Genomic DNA, 20,070 nt, shown 5'->3' on the forward strand with positions numbered 1-20,070 from the left:
TGATAACGTGTGTGTTTTTTCTTTATTTTTATACTGAAATATAATTGTATCTCAAACAGGGTAATAATGTTTTCAATCTCACTTTTTGGCAAGTCTTAGCCCTGGTCTGCCTCTGCCATTTCGGAGGTTGAGTTTTGTAAAATGCTTTGCATTATAAAACATTATCTACTTCTGCAACGGTATAAGATATTTCAATTCTGATTTGAAATCATTATTATTATTTGTTTATTTAGCAGATGCCTTTATCCAAGGCGACTTACAGAGACTAGGGTGTGTGAACTATGCATTAGCTGCAGAGTCACTTAAAACTACATCTCTCCCAAAAGACGGAGCACAAGGAGATTAAGTGACTTGCTTAGGGTCACACAATGAGTCAGTGGCTGAAGTGGGATTTGAACCCAGGACCAGTTGGTTACAAGCCTTTTTCTTTAACCACTGGACTCCTCCTATAAATCATTGACAACTTGTGAAGCTACAATGTACTCTAAGTTTTTTTATATGAAAAAAGAAATATGAAAAGAGGTTGAAATTGGCATTTTTAAAAAAATATTACTTATTATTTTACATTTGCCATTTTGGATGTTGATGTTTTGTTAAATGCATTGTAAAAGCTTATCTAGCTCTGCAACTGTTCAAAATATTTCAATTCTGATTTCAGATTTGAAATCCTTGGAAAGTTGTGCAGCTACTTGGAAAGAAGTTGAAATTGGCAATTTAAAAAAAATATTATTTATTATTTTCATATTTCGATATTTTTTTGGGAGGTGTAGCTCATATGAAAAAAAAATATAACCCCACAACAAAATTAATTACATCACTGGAAAAATCTACTTAATGCCTTTCTGTAGATGTATTGAGTTTTAATTTCTGATTTAAGGTTCCAAAACCACAATTGCTTAAACACAGTGTGTTCATATTTATGACCAAATATGGTAATTCCCTGTATGTGGCATAGGGTTAAACTAAGGTCAATATGCCAGCAAAAACAGGGCTGGGAACAATGAACACCAGAGCAATACAAATGTTTTATTGGTATCTATGTCTAGAAGCAACACTCTAAAGGAAACTGCTCTGAAAATGCGCCACTGGTCTCCCTTGACAATTGTGTTGCTTAAAACATCTGCCCCCCATAACTGCTGGGGAGTTCCTGACATGAGGTCACTCTTTCTCTGTCCATCAAGCACCTGACCCACACAGTGACCTCCCCACCCAGCCCTGTTCCAAACACTGGCTTTCTAGTTGTTCACTGCAGCTTGGTGGAAAAAAAGGAAAAAAAATCCTTCTTGCTCCACAACATTCTAGGCTGCACTCAGCTGTGGTAGACAGGCTATCCAGACACCTGTGTCTGTCAGCTGACCTCCGATCTCTGCCTCTAGGCAGAAAAGCAGCGGGTGGTGACTGGCCTGACCAGCTGATGTGGAGCAGGCCTGACCTTCTCGCTGTCTAGCTAACTGCTCTCTGTCAGCATTCAAGTGGGGTTGCGCTGACTAGCTGATGGAAAAATCATTAGAGGGAGATGTTACTACACTTTTTTTTAAACTCTCCATTTCCAACTGAAGAAACCTGAGCCCCTTTTGAAAAAAAACCCAGCTGTTTGCAGTTGAACAGGAGATGGCAGGATACCATACATTACACAGACAGTCAGACACCATTATTTAAATTAATTAAATCATTTTAGTTCTAATAGAGGATCATGCTGGCGACTCCTTAATTGGTACAGTATGCACTTACTCTCACAAGGGGGTGGAATAAATACAAAAATACAGTTCTGCATTGTGGCCTGCACATTTTGCCTGTTCTATTACAACAGTGCATGTGGTATAAACTGTATATTAGGGGTGCGCAGAGGAGCCAAAACTGGTATTCAAAGCTGTCATACTTGTAAGTGGACAGGGCTAAAACAAGATAAATACATTTCTGCTACTCAGCAAGTAACCAAGCAGTGTTTGAAAGCTATTTGACAGTGATTATGATTATTTATAAATAGTAATGTGTATTTTCGGTACAGAAATTGGACAGCATTAAAACCGTTAAAAAGATTTATTACGGATACTTGTTTATACTCTTTACTCTGCACATCTCCATATATGTAATTTGAACTAACCTATACTCTATGTTATCATAATGAAATGCATGCTGATAGCAGCTGTAGAAACCAAACTTCAATATTATAATTCTATAAAATGTAGGCATAAGTATAACATTTAAAGCAGTCTCTACATTTTAATAAAAAAAAAACCTAGAAGATGGTAAGTGCATGTGAAGATCAGTACGGAACAAATCACTAATCTAAACAGGGTCTAGTCCAAACTCATGTCTACAATAATTTTGGCTAATTCCTTGATCAGCTTTAATATCTGTCTTCTTGGCTTACTTTCTTATAGTTTTTTAATAAGTTGGATACCAATAAATGTCCAGTGTATGTATGGAATTTGTTAATAATAAGATGCATGCTTTTGTTAATAATATTAGATTTATCTGGGTATTTTAAACCAGTGCAATTATATACTGTTTTGTGTGAACCGCTGATGTTTGATTTTTCTTTTCTCAAAAAATTTAAATTTAACAAAGAAATGACTAGAATGGCAGTATATATTTCACCTAAAACAAAAACATACTTTAAAATCCTATAAAACAGTGTGAGCCATGCAGGTGTGATTTGAAGTTGCTGCTCTTGGCTGGGGTCCACAGCGAGTACTGCTTTGGTGCTCCTGTGGAGTTTGGGAGGTAGATCGCATAGAGTTAGTAGCACTGCTGGTCAGGTGGCCAATAAATTCAGGCAGAAAAAGTGTTTGGCAAGTTTTCAATTAGCCAAATATTGTTACAGGAAAGCCTATAGAATTAGCTCACTATTGGTGGATGAATATGTAAGGTCACGTGATACTAGGTGGTTTCAGATCCAATATTTCCAGTTGAGTGAAACTGCTGAGAAACTGAAGGTGGTCAAAACTTTGTGTCTGTAGGCTGTCCATTAGATATGTTCGGATGATTGTTCGAGAATGTTTAAACAGACATGTACTACAGATCAAAAAGTTGTGTGACCAATACTGTCATGATGATTGATAATAGATATAGTGTTTAAGTGTTAAATACTTATCAGTTATCAAGGTGTTTTTTCAGTTGTGTGTATATGATGGCAGAAGCAGTGTCTTTCATTTCAACTACCCCTAATCATCTCACAAGAGAGTAAAATAGAGATAACATAGGAATAGGGGCAAACTTTTTATATATATATATATTGTAAACGATTGCGCCACACACAGGTTCGTGCCCCTTTAAAATTATGACCCAATACACAGAAGTGGAGTTTTTTAAGCGCGGTTGGGCTAAATTTTAATAAACACAAAAACAAACAGCAACAAAATAAACACCTAACTCCTCTTGGAGCGCTAACTAAATAGGATTTTTCCCTTACTAATATGCAGGACAGCTAAGCCGTTTACCTGCCCCACACACAAAAACCATGCTGGCTTAACACAGTACTTACTCCCACGACTGCTCGGAAGCAGAGCACCTCATCTGCCTCCTTCTACTCAGCAGCCGTCCCGTGCAGACTGGCTGCACGTCTTAAATACCCTGCCCCCGGTTTTAGTTTTTAATCACCTCCGGGTGCAGGGGATAATACACAATAAAACAATTAACAAAACTAATTGACAGAAAAGCAAAACAATTAAACAATACAAAAGGTGCATTTTTTTCTCTTCAGGGAGGCTTTAACCCCCTCCCTGCTGTCTCACATTCCCGCTGGTGTTACAATATATATATATATATATATTTTTCAAAATGATTAACTTTGAATATATACAGCTATGACCAAAAGTTGGGACACCAATTGAAGAAGGGTGATGCAAAACTTTTGGCCATAGCTGTATATATTAACCCTCTGCAGTCCATTTATTAAGTGCGTGTCAGGCGCATCAGGTCCAATTTATTTTCACACGCGCAGTTAATTTTAGACGCGCTATTTAAAAGTATTTTTTTCCACAGTCAAACAGGTTTAAAAGGCCCTGCATATCAACAAAGCACTCACTAGGCATCTCCAGCCCTGCCCCACCCTTTCGTTCGTTATAGCTTTCACATATGCTAAGAAATAAATAATAATAATAATAATAATAATCGTACATCTCCTGATCACTCGTTTTATCACCAAATGCCTTAATAATGCGATCCAAGTCATTATTTTATTACTATAACATCTGAAAAAAGCTCTGCAAATGTCTGTGATATTCTCTGAGCGCTGATGCAGTCACAGGCAGCTTGTTTCCTTATGACCGCCCCTATCTGATCCCAAGGGCAAGTATGACTATTCATGAGATACGCCCTTTTTTTCGGTTTGTCTCAGCTCCTGTCGCTCCCACTCGGCCATTGAATGGTTTTCTCGGCTTTTACTGGAGAAAAAACGACTAGAAACCCGTTTTTTTGCGTTTTTTTGATGATGTCGGACAGGATAGGAATAATTGCAATGTTGGACCAGGTCCGACATAGGGCCGCAAAGGGTTAAGCCTTCCTTTTGGCCCGTCGAGTGTCAGCTGTCCTTTATTACAAAAGCTGAAATTGCTGATGCACAAGATTGAAAGGTTGCCGCTATCTATCACATTTGTGTCCCTTAACACTAGAACCGCCGAGATTTTAGACCACATACAACCGCCGTACCCACAAAATGTGCGGCTCCATTTTAAAACGGCTTCAATATGAAAATGAAAAACAAACAAATCGGATACAACTTAATATTTTTATTTATGAACATCATACATAACATTTTCAGAGCAGAAACACTGTATTTACATTGAAAATTTAACTTTTTTCTTATTTTTTTCAAAAAGAGCACATATACATAAACATGAAAAACTGTAATAAATAAACTTTACACAATAAACTTCTGTGTAAACAGGTGTAGAAAGCTGTATGCACATTTAAAATTATAAAACATAAATAACTAGTTATAAAAATAGCATAAAACAAAAATATAACATAACTTATGCAACGTGAAAGCGCTTTGAGTGAAACAGAGTTCAAAGGCTGTCTGTCTGTTCAGAGTCCTATTACAGCTTTCTAAGTACAATCTACGCAGAAAACACGCCTTTCAACTGTACCAGTGCATTTGCCACAGACTTGCCTTTTCACAACAGGCGCAGACATCAAAAGTTCTGTTTTTATTGCATTTAGCAACCTGGCATTGTCTTTTATTCTATGTGCCAGTGGGTGCAGCGCTGGCTGAAGGTTGAGGGGCATTTGCCAGCCGACTTTCGTGTCTCTTATCAAAATGTTTCATTGAGTCAGTTGAAAGTTCAATTTCTCTTTATTAATTGTGATATAAAAAGAGTTTCAAAGGGGTTAATACAGATAGTAACCCCGAAATAAACATAGCTGGTAGCTCCCCATGTAGTCCGGCAGGACAGAAGCAATACATACAGGCCAGCCAGGGACTACATTTCCCAACAGCCATGATGGTTAATAGCGGCAGCTTTAAAAAGCTGCCAGATTTAGATAGCGGGGGTGCTGAGTTGGAGAGGTCAAGTTCACAACACAGCAATACAAATGCAGAGATTAGAGTACAAGACAAGAGTGGGACACTGCACTTTGCTCGAGTCTATTACATTTCTGAATGGTGAACAAAATAAATAAATAAATAAATAAATAAATACACTCTTATTACAGTCGGGAGAAACACAACCCAACAGGGACGGGTACAGCACCTGTTTCCAAGGCGGTACGGACTCCACCTCGAACCATTACCATAAGGAATACAAACACTGCATGACACGGGACCACAGCATTGGAGCACCACCTATGGACACGGAGTCCTGGACAAGAGAAGTGGAACCTGTAAGAAGAGAAAGAGTTTGGAGTTATAAAAAGGGCATTGGCTACTGTTACAACACAGTGGACTGATATTAATCTGTACAGCAGTGTTGTTTGTCTCCACGAAGGGTTGGCTGGGTGCCGTGTGCCATGCAGTACCACAGAGGACCACCGGTGGCAGTCGTGAGCACACACCCGTTCCTAGACTTACCTGATGAACCTAACCCCGCAGCGCCATCTAGTGGAAACTCGTGACAATAGGGAAAGAGAGAAAAGAAAACACAGTACCAAGCCAACACAGAGGGCAGCTGACTGCAATCAGCAACAACTTACTTGAAGCAAGAAGATAAGGTTCCACCTCCAGAGGGATTATAAACAGGTCCTGGACTGTGTCATTATAATTGTGATTATTATTTTTTCAATCAAGAACTTATGTGTGTTGTTATTTTTATTTGAAAAACAAAAATAATTAAAACAAGTATTGCTCCTGACCTTGGTCTCTGTCATGTCCTTCTGCACCAAAACAGACACAGTTTGCACATCTCACAAATACGTGGACTGTACTGGTTCACACAATGTAAATGTTGCGTGATGTCTGTTTATGTTGGATGGCTATCAAAATCTAATGTGGACGCATGGCAAGGACTAGTAAGAGCAGGCCACGATGGCTGCCTGTAATGCAACAGATTATTAAATGGTCTGAACCCCAATGTACAGGGGTTGGACAAAAAATAGAAACACCTGCCACAGCAGGGCAGCCATTATGGGCAAATGTGCACTAATTACAGATATATTACAAAATGAAAAAGTGAGTCTATGGCCTTGTGACAGGGTAGATGGAATTCCTGCACTGAAAAGTTCACCTCCCACCAGCAGGGGGAACAGGGGGTACCTGTCCATCCAGCAGGCTCTGGCAACTATAGGGTTACCATTCCGTAGGAGTTGGCCTGCTAGCTTGGCTTGTGTTTTTCATGCAAGTTCGATCTGCTTTTATTGTGCCTGAAAAACACAAGCCAAGTTAGTAGAAACAATTGGGACAACCTCGGCCCCCATCAGTTTTACAGTTGTGCCTATTTGCTTTGTGCTGGGCAAGGTTGCCTCAATGGTTTCTTGAAACTTGGCTTGTGTTTTTGATATCTCCACTTTAAATGGCTGGGCAATTTCGATACCTTGGCATTTCTTCACCTTTCCAATGTGTTATTGTTTCAGATATCACTTATTTTTTCACTTAATGGATATGTATATAGTGTGTGTGGGGAGGTGGGGAGGGGGGAGGGGGTAAATATAATGGCAAAAGCATTTGAATGCAAAGTTATAATATTAGACTACTTTCATAACATTCAAAGTTTCAAGATGTGATTTGATATACTATATATATATATATATATATATATATATATATATATATATATATATATATATATACAGTGCCTTGCATAAGTATTCACCCCCCTTGGACTTTTCCACATCTTGTAGTGTTACAACCTGGAATTAAAATGGATTTAATTAGGATATTTTGTCACTGATCTACACAAAATAGTCCATAATGTCGAAGTGGGGGAAAAAAATCTACATATTTTTCAAAATTATTTACAAATAAAAAACTGAAAAGTCTTGATTGCATAAGTATTCACCCCCTTTGCTGTGACACCCCTAAATAAGCTCTGGTGCAAACAATTGCCTTCAGAAGTCACATAATTAGTTGAATGGAGTCCACCTGTGTGCAATTAAAGTGTCACATGATCTCAGATTAAATACACCTGTTTCTGGAAGGCCCCAGAGTTTGTTAGAGAGCATATCTAAACAAACAACATCATGAAGACCAAGGAGCTATCAAAACAAGTCTGGAGCTGGAGAGATCCACAGCTGAGATGGGAGAAACCATCCATGGGACAACTATAACCCGGACGCTCCACAAAGCTGGGCTTTATGGAAGAGTGGCGAGAAGAAAGCCATTGCTGAAAAAAACCCCATATCAAATCCCATTTGGATTTTGCCAAAAGGCATGTGGGAGACACAGCAAACATGTGGAAAAAGGTTCTCTGGTCTGATGAGACCAAAATTGAACTTTTTGGCCTTAGCGCAAAATGCTATGTGTGGTGCAAAGCCAATACTGCTCATCACCCTGAGAACACCATCCCCACGGTGAAGCATGGTGGTGGCAGCATCATGTTATGGGGATGCTTTTATGGGGGCAGAGGTTCACCTTCCAGCAGGACAATGACCCTAAACACACAGCCAAAGCTACACTGGAGTGGTTTTAAAACAAGAACCTGAATGTCTTAGAATGGCCCAGTCAAAGCCCAGACCTCAATCCGATTGAGAATCTGTGGCAAGACTTGAAAATTGCTGTTCACCAACGGTCCCCATCCAACTTGACAGAGCATGAGCAATTTTGCCAAGAAGAATGGGCAAAAATTGCAGGATCCAGATGTGCAAAGCTGGTAGAGACTTACCCAAAAAGACTCACAGCTGTAATTGCTGCCAAAGGTGCTTCTACCAAGTATTGACTCAGGGGGGTGAATACTTATGCAACCAACAAATGTCTTTTTTTTTGGTTTAATTAACTTTTGTGTCACAATAAAAAATATTTTGCACCTAAATCCCAATTAAATCCATTTTAATTTCAGGTTGTAACACTACAAAATGTGGAAAAGTCCAAGGGGGGTGAATACTTTTGCAAGGCACTGTATATATATATATATATATATATATACAGTGCCTTGCGAAAGTATTCGGCCCCCTTGAACTTTGCGACCTTTTGCCACATTTCAGGCTTCAAACATAAAGATATGAAACTGTAATTTTTTGTGAAGAATCAACAACAAGTGGGACACAATCATGAAGTGGAACGAAATTTATTGGATATTTCAAACTTTTTTAACAAATAAAAAACTGAAAAATTGGGCGTGCAAAATTATTCAGCCCCTTTACTTTCAGTGCAGCAAACTCTCTCCAGAAGTTCAGTGAGGATCTCTGAATGATCCAATGTTGACCTAAATGACTAATGATGATAAATAGAATCCACCTGTGTGTAATCAAGTCTCCGTATAAATGCACCTGCACTGTGATAGTCTCAGAGGTCCGTTTAAAGCGCAGAGAGCATCATGAAGAACAAGGAACACACCAGGCAGGTCCGAGATACTGTTGTGGAGAAGTTTAAAGCTGGATTTGGATACAAAAAGATTTCCCAAGCTTTAAACATCCCAAGGAGCACTGTGCAAGCGATAATATTGAAATGGAAGGAGTATCAGACCACTGCAAATCTACCAAGACCTGGCCATCCCTCTAAACTTTCAGCTCATACAAGGAGAAGACTGATCAGAGATGCAGCCAAGAGGCCCATGATCACTCTGGATGAACTGCAGAGATCTACAGCTAAGGTGGGAGACTCTGTCCATAGGACAACAATCAGTCGTATACTGCACAAATCTGGCCTTTATGGAAGAGTGGCAAGAAGAAAGCCATTTCTTAAAGATATCCATAAAAAGTGTCGTTTACAGTTTGCCACAAGCCACCTGGGAGACACACCAAACATGTGGAAGAAGGTGCTCTGGTCAGATGAAACCAAAATCGAACTTTTTGGCAACAATGCAAAACGTTATGTTTGGCGTAAAAGCAACACAGCTCATCACCCTGAACACACCATCCCCACTGTCAAACATGGTGGTGGCAGCATCACGGTTTGGGCCTGCTTTTCTTCAGCAGGGACAGGGAAGATGGTTAAAATTGAAGGGAAGATGGATGGAGCCAAATACAGGACCATTCTGGAAGAAAACCTGATGGAGTCTGCAAAAGATCTGAGACTGGGACGGAGATTTGTCTTCCAACAAGACAATGATCCAAAACATAAAGCATAATCTACAATGGAATGGTTCACAAATAAACATATCCAGGTGTTAGAATGGCCAAGTCAAAGTCCAGACCTGAATCCAATCGAGAATCTGTGGAAAGAACTGAAAACTGCTGTTCACAAATGCTCTCCATCCAACCTCACTGAGCTCGAGCTGTTTTGCAAGGAGGAATGGGCAAAAATTTCAGTCTCTCGATGTGCAAAACTGATAGAGACATACCCCAAGCGACTTACAGCTGTAATCGCAGCAAAAGGTGGCGCTACAAAGTATTAACTTAAGGGGGCTGAATAATTTTGCACGTCCAATTTTTCAGTTTTTTATTTGTTAAAAAAGTTTGAAATATCCAATAAATTTCGTTCCACTTCATGATTGTGTCCCACTTGTTGTTGATTCTTCACAAAAAATTACAGTTTCATATCTTTATGTTTGAAGCCTGAAATGTGGCAAAAGGTCGCAAAGTTCAAGGGGGCCGAATACTTTCGCAAGGCACTGTATATATATATATATATATATATATATATATATATATATATATTGTAAGATAGTGGGTAGTGAGAGACAGCAGGGAGGGGGTTAAAGCCTCCCTGGAGAAAAAAAATGCACCCTGGTTGTTTGATTGTGTTACTTTATGGTTTTGTTTAATTGTCTTGCCTTTCAGTTAATCAGTTTTGTTAACTGTTTTATTGTTTAGTTTAATTGTTTTATTATTAATTATCATCCGCACCTGGGAGTTATTAAAAATCCAGGTGCGGGGTTTAAAAGGAGAGCAGGCAGTCTGCTCGGGGCTACTCGGAGACAGCGCACCTCTTCTGCCTCCTTCCACTCAGCAGCCCCGAGCAGACTGCCTGCTCTCCTCAAAACTGATTAACTGAAAGGCAAGACAATTAAACAAAACCATAAAGTAAAACAATCAAACAACCAGGTGCATTTTTTTTCTTCAGGGGGAGGCTTTAACCCCCTCCTGCTGTCTCTCACTACCCGCTATCTTACACAATATATATATATATATATATATATATATATATATATATATATATATATATATACTGTATATGCACGTTAAAGTTATGTGTCACTGGCGTCGGGGCCCCAGACACTTGCCTGGGTGCTGACGCCGGACCTGGTAGCTTGTAATGGTGGACTGGGTTTTTAGGCTCTGTCAGTGTAGGACTACAGCCACCAGCCTGCAAGCAAGCTGGTACATTAATTGTTAGTCGGGCTCCCCTGCTAAATCAGTTTATGTTGTGTTGTTGGGTTGTTTTACTGTCACTAGGCTGGGTAATTGTGGGAACACTGGGCAGCAATTATTTTTGGAATCCTGTCGGTTAGTGACGTTTGTTGAAGGCGGGCAGGTTTTTATTAGGGGAGGTGTGGCTGGGAAGGGCATCTCAGACTTGAGACTGAGACCTGCTCTGTGCCCCAGCATCTACAGTATGGGAGGATTGTTTCAGCTTTATTGTACAGTGTGAGCTAAAATAAACTAAGCTTCATTACTCCCTGCTTAGGGAAACCAATGTCTCAAAGTATATCTGTGTCACGAGTGCTATAATTAGCTGGGGTTGTGTACATTATGTTTGCTTTTGTATTTATAATATTATTTTGGTTATATTTGCACTTGTTATGTTTCACACTTTATTTTTGTTCATTACCCAAATGGAGGCACTTTTGTTGCTTATTTGTTTTTTGTGTTTTAAAGGGAATACAGAAAGATAAAAACACGACAGCCGGATAGAAGGAAGGACCAATCAGAAACTAACAGCAAAGCTTAGTATTTATCCTTGAATTCCACTGCTGAAGCGGTGCTTTTTGGATTAAAAGAAGACTATTAATATTATTACGCCGAGGACCGTTGTGGCGTTTGACAAATGCTTCAGAAGTAGAGACACTTGGCAAAAATATTGAGATTACCATTATTAATTGTCGTTTATGATAAGGTGTTGTATCGCTTCCTTTCAAGGTACCCCCTTCCATGACCAATGGCAAGCAGGCACCAGCCAAGGGACGGACTCCCTGTACACACCTGAGACGCAAGGTCCTACCCTACCTAAGTTAAGTACCAGTGGCCAGGTTGGAAGACCAAACCAGAGTAGGGAGGGCTGAGATCGGGGTGGTACGGGGTGTCTGCTAAGAAATTAATAATAATAATAATAATAATAATATAATAATAATAATAATAATAATAATAATAATAATAAAATAGGTCTTTTGAGGCCCAGTGAATATACTGGAACTATCGTTTCACCAAACTGCTGCTTATATTGTTTGGGACTGTGTTGTGATAATATATTGTGTGGAGTGGAATAATTGTAATACTAATAGCCCCCTGAAGTTACAAGTAGCCTGTTAAAATATTTTATGGAAGGTTTTAGTGGTTTTACTTAACCTTTTGCGGTCTATTTATTCAGCGCGTCTCAGGCGCGTCAGGTCAATTTATTTTCAGATGCGCTGTTTAAAAGTATTTTTTTCACAGTAAAACAGGTTTAAAAGGCACTGCATATCAACAGGACACCCAGTCACTGCATCTCCAGCCCCGCCCCACCCCTTGTTCGCTATATTTTTCAAATACGTCTTAATAATAGTACATACCGATAAATCATCGCCTGATCACTCGTTTTATCACCAAACTCCTCAATAATGCGATCCATGTCATTATTTTATTACTATAGCATCTAAAAAAAGCTCTGCAAATGTCTGTGATATTCTTTGAGCGCTGGATGCAGAAGCAGCTATCATGTTTGTTTATGTCCGTGTTATCTATGTGGTGTCGGGGCTATCTGTATTCATGAGATACGCCCCTCTTTTTTTTCGGCTTCTCTCGGCTCCTATCGGTCTCACTCGGCCATTGAATGGTTTTCTCTGCTTTTTCCAGAGAAAAAATGATTAGAGACCTGTTTTTTTACGTCTTTTTGACCGGAAAGGGAAAATTGCATTGTCGGAGCAGGTCCAACATAGGACCGCAAAGGTTAATGCACAGTTTTTAGAATAAGTTTTGTATGGAGATAATGTGTAAGGGGGAGCAAAGTCTGATAAAATCAGTTGTATCTGATTGTCTAATTTCCTGTAATAAAGAAATGGGAATGGGGATTTACCTCTCTAAAGTCGACAGAGAAGCGAATGGTTCCGTCCGGTTTGTCACCAAGACTGTACCACTCGTTCCGTGATGGTTCGATCACTCCAAGTTCTCACCTCCTCCTTTACGATATCTCTCTGTCATTCTGGTACTCAACACGTTCTTTCTCTCATCCTCACCCCTGGTTTTGAGATTATGGCATAATTGATTAGATTGGTTCTATCTGTTTTTTTTTTGTTTTTTTAAACATTACCAAATTGTTCTATTATATTTTGAGATCTCTTTTCTGTTCATTAGTAACATAAAGTAAAAAATGTTGTCCAGAGGTTAAAGAAAAGGGCTTATAACCAGGAGATCCCCAGTTCAAATCCAGCTCACTCACTGACTCATTGTGTGACCCTAAGCAAGTCACTTAACCTCTCTGTACTCCGTCTTTCAGGTGAGATGTTCTTGTAAGTGACTCTGCAGCTGATGCATAGTTCACACACCCTAGTCTTTGTAAGTTGCCTTGGATAAAGGTGTCTGCTAAACAAACAAATTATTAGTAAAATAAAGAAATTCAGGGTAATTCCATGATAGATGAAATGGTAGCCATATTAGTCCAGAGATAATAGACAAAGGGAAGGAGATGTGATGCCTTTTATTGGACTAACTAAACAATAATTAATTACAAGCTTTCAAGACCTCAGGTGAAAGTAGGAAAGAGAGATTGATGTTTGTCCTTTATTTGATGCTTGAAATGTGAAAATTGGATTACTCCTGCCTGAACCAAGTTAAGAATGGAAATTATTTCCCTTTTATTATAACTATACATTTAAGTAGAAAAACTCTGTTAGTCTGCCTCCAAGTACAAGAGCCAGTCTAGAATTGATATGTGGGAAGGTGTTGGGTGCACAGCCGTAACTAGGCATTTTAGTGCCTGGGGCAGGCAATCATATTTGTGCCCCCACCCCCCCCCCCCCCCCCCCCGTTTTTTCTTTTTGGGTGTTAAAAGTTGGATGGTACATTTGCTCACGTTTCATAGTTTTGATTAACTTATTGTTATTTCCGAATCTCTCCTTTAACATGTTTGAAGGGAACAAGATATGTTAACACGTGTTAACTGCAAGGTTAGATTCCTGCCTTTACGATTATATTAAATCCTCGCATTTTCACTACCAATGGTAATGAGTTTATTTGGTCATTTTTTGTTAGTCAGAGCTGGAGTTTAGTTTTTGACTCCACAGTAAAAGCTAAGACAGAGGTCATGCTATGTGCTTATAATAACAACGAATAAATAGTTTTTTTGGGAAACGAAAATAAAAAATAGAATTGGAAGTGGCGGAAGTCTCAGGCAAACTGTGGGAATGGATAAAAGAAAATCCTGGGCTGGAGAATCAGTCCATCTCCATGGTAATTAATGCCCTGTGCAGAGGGATGGCGACCGATGGAGGGCCTGGCAGAGAGGACACCGACCAAGGTCACTGGAGGAGGCAGTAGAGGTGGTCCTCTGCTACTTGCAGGCGGATATGGAGAGAACAGCAGCCCCGGTACCAGTGTCTCCAGCGCAAGAGGGAGAAGCCCTGCTGTCTACAGAACGAGAGGGATAAGCCCCGCTGTCTCAACTGTGAGAGGGAGCAGCCCCGCTCTCTCCAGAGAGAGAGAGGGAGAAGCCACATTGTCTCCAGCGCAAGAGGGAGAAGACCGCTGTCTCCAGTGCAAGAGGGAGGAGCCACGCCTACCCCAGGGGCTGAAGGAGAGCACCGCACCAGTCCCCCTCGAGCGAAGGAGAGCTGCACCAGTCCCCCGTGACTGAGGGAGAGCTGCATCAGTCCTCAGTGACAGAGGGAGACTATCTGCTGCTCGCGTCTCCACTGCTCCACTACCAGGGGGAGACTACTCGCTGCTCCCACCTTTGCTGCCAGCAGACTGCCTGCCACTCCCACCTCCACCATCAGAGGGAGACTTCCTGCCTCTCCCACCTCCACCGCCATGGGAGGACTACCTGCCACTCCCACCTTCACCGCCCGGGGTCGCCTGTTCGCCGTTGCCTGGGGATGCCTGTTCGCCATCACCTGGGGTCACCTGTTCTCCATTGCCTGGGGATGCCTGTTCGCCATCACCTGGGGCCACTAGCGGCGAAGGTGGGAGCAGCTAGTAGTCTGCCATTTATTCCATCATGTTCACGGCCACACCTGCCTTTGCTGGAGGAACCAGCCTTGGCGCTGTCAGCATTGCCACCTGCATGTATTCTTGTGTTTTATGTTGTATGTGGTGTGTTATTGTTGTTGTGGATATAGTGGTGCACATGGTATAAATTGGGCTATGTAGCACAAGTGATTTAAAATGTTTGTTTGTATTTAGGCACAGGGATTGCACAACGTAGCATCTGTTTTGCCCACAGTTGCTGTGTGTTTTGGTTTCATTTCTGGTCTGACGTCACCCCTACAGTCATCCTGTTCACACCTTACAAAATTATTTAATATAATATCCTTGTATATATAACTTTTAATTAAGTTCATGTGTGGCATTTTCTCATAATCATTGATTGGTACTGTAAAAAAGCATGGCTTGAAAATAATCGTAATACAAACTTCATGGCTTGAAGCATATTCAGAAAGACATAAACTTGCCTTTCCATCTATATAGTTAGAAAAAAGAAGATTCTTCTGTTTCCCTAAAGATTCAAAACAATTAGAATTTAGCAAGAGCCATGCAGCTGTGTATGCTTTTTTAAACAAAAAAATAAGGTAATTAAAAATAATAACTAGATTTTGTGTTTCATTATACATACATATTTTAACACATTATAAGAGCAACGTAATTATCAAACTTGTTTTATATGGTGCTTTTAAAAATACCAATTCGTTCTGAATTTAATTCCAATAAATAAATACTGGTACCACATTTAACATCTTGTAGTTTAGGATGGTGAATTTTAAGGGCTGTTTATCTATTTGCATTTTCTTATAAATTAATTTCTTACTTGTTGTCTATCCTATCGTAATGTTTTGGTTTACCTATATTACGTAGGTGCTTAATACGTGTTATGAAACGTGTGTTTACATTTCATTACGTTTATAGTAGTGCTGGTCCTGAAGGCTGCAGGAGCAAATAAATAAATAAACAATTCTGCACACCGCAGGGGAAGCGAACGACACAGATATGTCATAGTAATAACGAACTGGTGACGCTATTGTGTTGGTTTGTGTAGACCGTTGCTAAGGAAGTGACACATTCCATTTTCGAGTGCAGAGGTGCATGCAGTCTTCAGACTATGCTAAGAGGGGTGCGGACAGCTGACAAGTGAAAACATTGAGAACCGCAAAACAAAATTATTATTCAAGTGGCAATGCATTTAAGTCATTTTTCCGGCCCCCACAGCCTTTGCGCCCGGGGCAGCTGTCCCCCACCCCCACCCCCATCCCCCAGTTATGGCTCTGGTTGGGTGTGTGTACAGAGCGCAGGCTCAGGAGACTGTCATGTGCCTACCTACTATACTTGCATAGTATCTATGCAGAGAGTTAGCAATTACTTGGGGGGGGGGGGGTCTTATGTTTAATACCTTCAAAATGTCATATACAGTTAAATATCTGGTTTATGTATTTTCTGTGTGACAACAGGGCAGAAGAGCTTTTTACAAAATGTACACAGGTTAATGGAGGGCTGTAAAAAGTCACATACCAAACTGTAGTGTTCATAACCAATAGGAACAAGAGCAATAATATAATATTCCCATGCAGTCACAAGTCCCTACTGATTTTAATCAGACACGTTTTTTCCTAAATAAGATATCCATTTGAGTCACTCCACTGGTAATGTGGTAATTAGGGGTATATTGTTTATATAACATAGACATAATAGTTTTGTGTATCATAATGACCAAAACCCATATAGTATTTTATTTGCATTATACAGGTAATATTTTCCATGGGTGTTGACCCAGTATCATAGTTTCATATAGAATAATGTTTACACCTCTGTATTTGCTATGCAGGTAAGGTAACACCATTTTTAAGACCTTTTTTAATGACTGTGAATTACAACACATTGAAATGTGATATTAGCTGTAATCCCATAGGAGGAACATATGGGATTACAGTTGCAGTTTAATTGCTCTGTAACTTTAGACTATATGTGAAATACTCATGTAACAGGGCCCGGGAACAGAGAATATTTCCACACGGCCAGCATAGTAATGATGAGTGTTTGCACTGGCCAAATAATCATTCCCAAGGTAATCAGGCGTTGCTTCTAGTTTGTCTTATATATGCAATGCTTTTGAATAAAAAGACCAAGTTAACAGTTAAATGCCAGACATGAAGAAACAATATAGAAAAGAAAGACATTATTTAGCATAAACATTTGTAAATAAACTAATGTATGGTACACATTTTCAATTGCCTGGTAATTGTGATACTCCATGTTAAAATTGCCACTGCTTCAATTGTGGTTCAAGCTCATTTGGATAAAGAAGATTACCAGTATAGGTAGTTGTTTACTATATCTAATCTAATAGTACATGTCTTCAGGCTTCAGTTTGGTTTAATGCTACTAAACTCAGACATTGGCTGAGTATTCTTATACTTCATTTTAACATAGTGTTTTACATTAGGAGAACAGTTCATACCATATCTTAATTTAAACGATATAGTTTAGTCGACTGCTGTAGTGTACACATTTCACATTGACAAGTTTTGTCTGATTGTATGACTTTTAAGCTCCTTTTAAATACAATCAATATTTCAGCCGTACTGTGTTCAATTTGTGCTGTTGCTTTGTAGAAAATTAATGTCTATTTGTGTTCTGGTAAATGTCATTAAAAAATATTGAAACGTAATGCAGTTGATACAATGTCCTAGGTATATTTTGCATTTACAATAATGAATTTCCACATTTTAATTCTGCCACTATTTAGATATACAGTTGTAGTCAAAAGTTTACATACCCCAATGGAAATTTATAATTTATCGAAATTTCTTGCAAACAAATTTTAGGAAAAATCTTTTGTAGCAAAAGTTTTGCTTTTGTGGATGAGAAAAAAAAGTTACAAGAAATATATGTCTACAATTATTTATTTCAACAATTTTTTTGCAAAACTCAAAAAATGCTAATTCAAAAGTATTCATACCCTTTGATGCTATGATAGTATAGCCTACAAGGTGCTAGAAATTTCAATATGATAATGCAGAACCTAATTCTAGAAAAGTCTAGAAAATGCTGGATTAGAGAGTATAAAAGTGTTAGGCATAGGATGATTGCTGTCATTTCCAATAAGTCAATATGGGAAAAAAATATCTGAAGACCTTAGGCAGAAAATTATTTATTGTCATAAAGCTGGAGAAGGACACAAGAAGATGTCACAATGCTCCCTCGGTCTGGAAGAAAGAAGGTTCTTTCACCAAGACCAAGTAAAAGAATTGGGAGGAAGGTTAATAACAACCCGAGATTGACTTCAAAGTGAATTGGCTGCAAGTGGGACTGGGGTTTCATTTAATTCCATTTCAAACATAGGTCGAATATTGCAAGGTGAAGGTCTCAATGGTCGCAGTCCAAGGAAAAAGCCACTCTTAGGAAAATGTCACAAGGACAATCGCTTAAATTTTGCAAAAAGGCATTTGAATGATGGATATGAGTTCTGATCAAAGGTTTTGTGGAGTAATGAAACAAAAATGTAATGTTTATTTACAGTTTTGATAGAATATTAGGATCATCTACAGTACATCAGATATATCATTACAAAAAGGCATTCACAGAAACATTTTGACAGGTTATCAGTTCAACAAATTGAATTGAATTTAAAAGGGGAACAGATGGGGATAAGCTACAACATGTGGGCTAGATGAAAGGTGCTTGGTGTTGTTGGGTTTTATTGTATCAATCTAATGTTTACATAAACACAGCTGCTCTAAAGGAATGCAGGGCTTACAGAACTATCTGTGTAAAGTTAAAGAAAAGTTAATTGTGAAATATCATTGGGATAGCACAGCATAGATTATTCTGAAGAAACCTAAGCAGAAGCATGAACCTTGCCAGCAATGATGAACTGTTGTGGTCCTGATACAGTAGCACATGGGTAATAATGTGATATGATAATAATATAAGTACATAAGAACATAAAAAAGTTTTGCAATGAGAAAAGGCCATTCGGCCCATTAAGGCCTTGTTAGCACACCATTCTCTCCAACTGGGGGGGGGGTCTAATTTAAAAGCACAGAATTTAGTCTTTTTTAAATGTTCCCATTGTTTTAGATCCGACTACATCACCTGGTAGGTTATTCCATGCATTTATTTGTAAAAAAAAGTGCTTCCTACCTTGTCTTCCGAATGTACTTTTACTCAACTTCCATAAACATATCGAGGTGTCCTCCTTCGCATGGGATCTGTAAATATTCTGTATATTTGTATTTGGGGAGGATTTTTAGGTAAAATTCCTGGATTGTGTCAAGTTTCTCTCAAACAGGAAGACTAGCCAGAGAATGTGGTGGGACTAGGTTACATCTTAAATGGTCCAAGCGTTTTAGATCCTACTATGTCACCAGATAGGCTATTCCATGCATTTATAACTCTGTAAAAAAGTTGTCAGGATGTTCACAATGAAAATAAAAATGACAAGTGCGTTATTTAAACAGTTGTAGCAACACGTGAGAACGTATAACGCTACTTGCTCTTTAAGTGGAGTGTGATAATAACCAAAGTGATATTATCAGGAGCTTGTCTCCATTGACTCATTCTATTCTGGCTGGTTCATTTGAATGTAGTAATAAGTGTGACATTAACATGAGTGACATTAAGTGGGTTATACTATACAATGGTAATGCAATGTGAATTGGTTCATGCCACTGTGATACCATATCGCAAATGCTGTGGCATTATTTTAGTGGCTGATGCCACTGTGGCCCTCCTTACCATGATGATACAAATGAAATAACCTGAATAGCCCTTCTCCCCCATACCTGTCTAATTCCTGCATTAACAGACTGTGTACAGTGTGAAAGGGCATTCCCCTACAATGTCCCTGACCTTTGGAACTGTAGTTTTACCTGTAAATGGTGTGAAAGGGCATTCTCCTATAATTTCCCTGGCCTTTGGAACTGTAGATTTACTGAGTCTGTGCCTGTCACACCTGAAGGCACCTATTTGAAACTGTGGAGTTTTACAACGCAACAAAATATGGAGTTGATGCTTTGGATCAGATGACATAGAAGTATTCCGTGAAAGCTGGCTCCTGACGGTGGTCTATTCAGGTGTTTTACAAAGTATTGGACAAAGAATGCAAGGAGAAGAATTTACCAAGGAGAAAATACATTTTATTATTATTATTATTATTATTTATTATTATTTATTTCTTAGCAGACGCCCTTA

The sequence above is a fragment of the Acipenser ruthenus genome, chromosome 11, assembly GCF_902713425.1.
Source record: "Acipenser ruthenus chromosome 11, fAciRut3.2 maternal haplotype, whole genome shotgun sequence".
NCBI classification, from domain to species: domain Eukaryota; kingdom Metazoa; phylum Chordata; class Actinopteri; order Acipenseriformes; family Acipenseridae; genus Acipenser; species Acipenser ruthenus.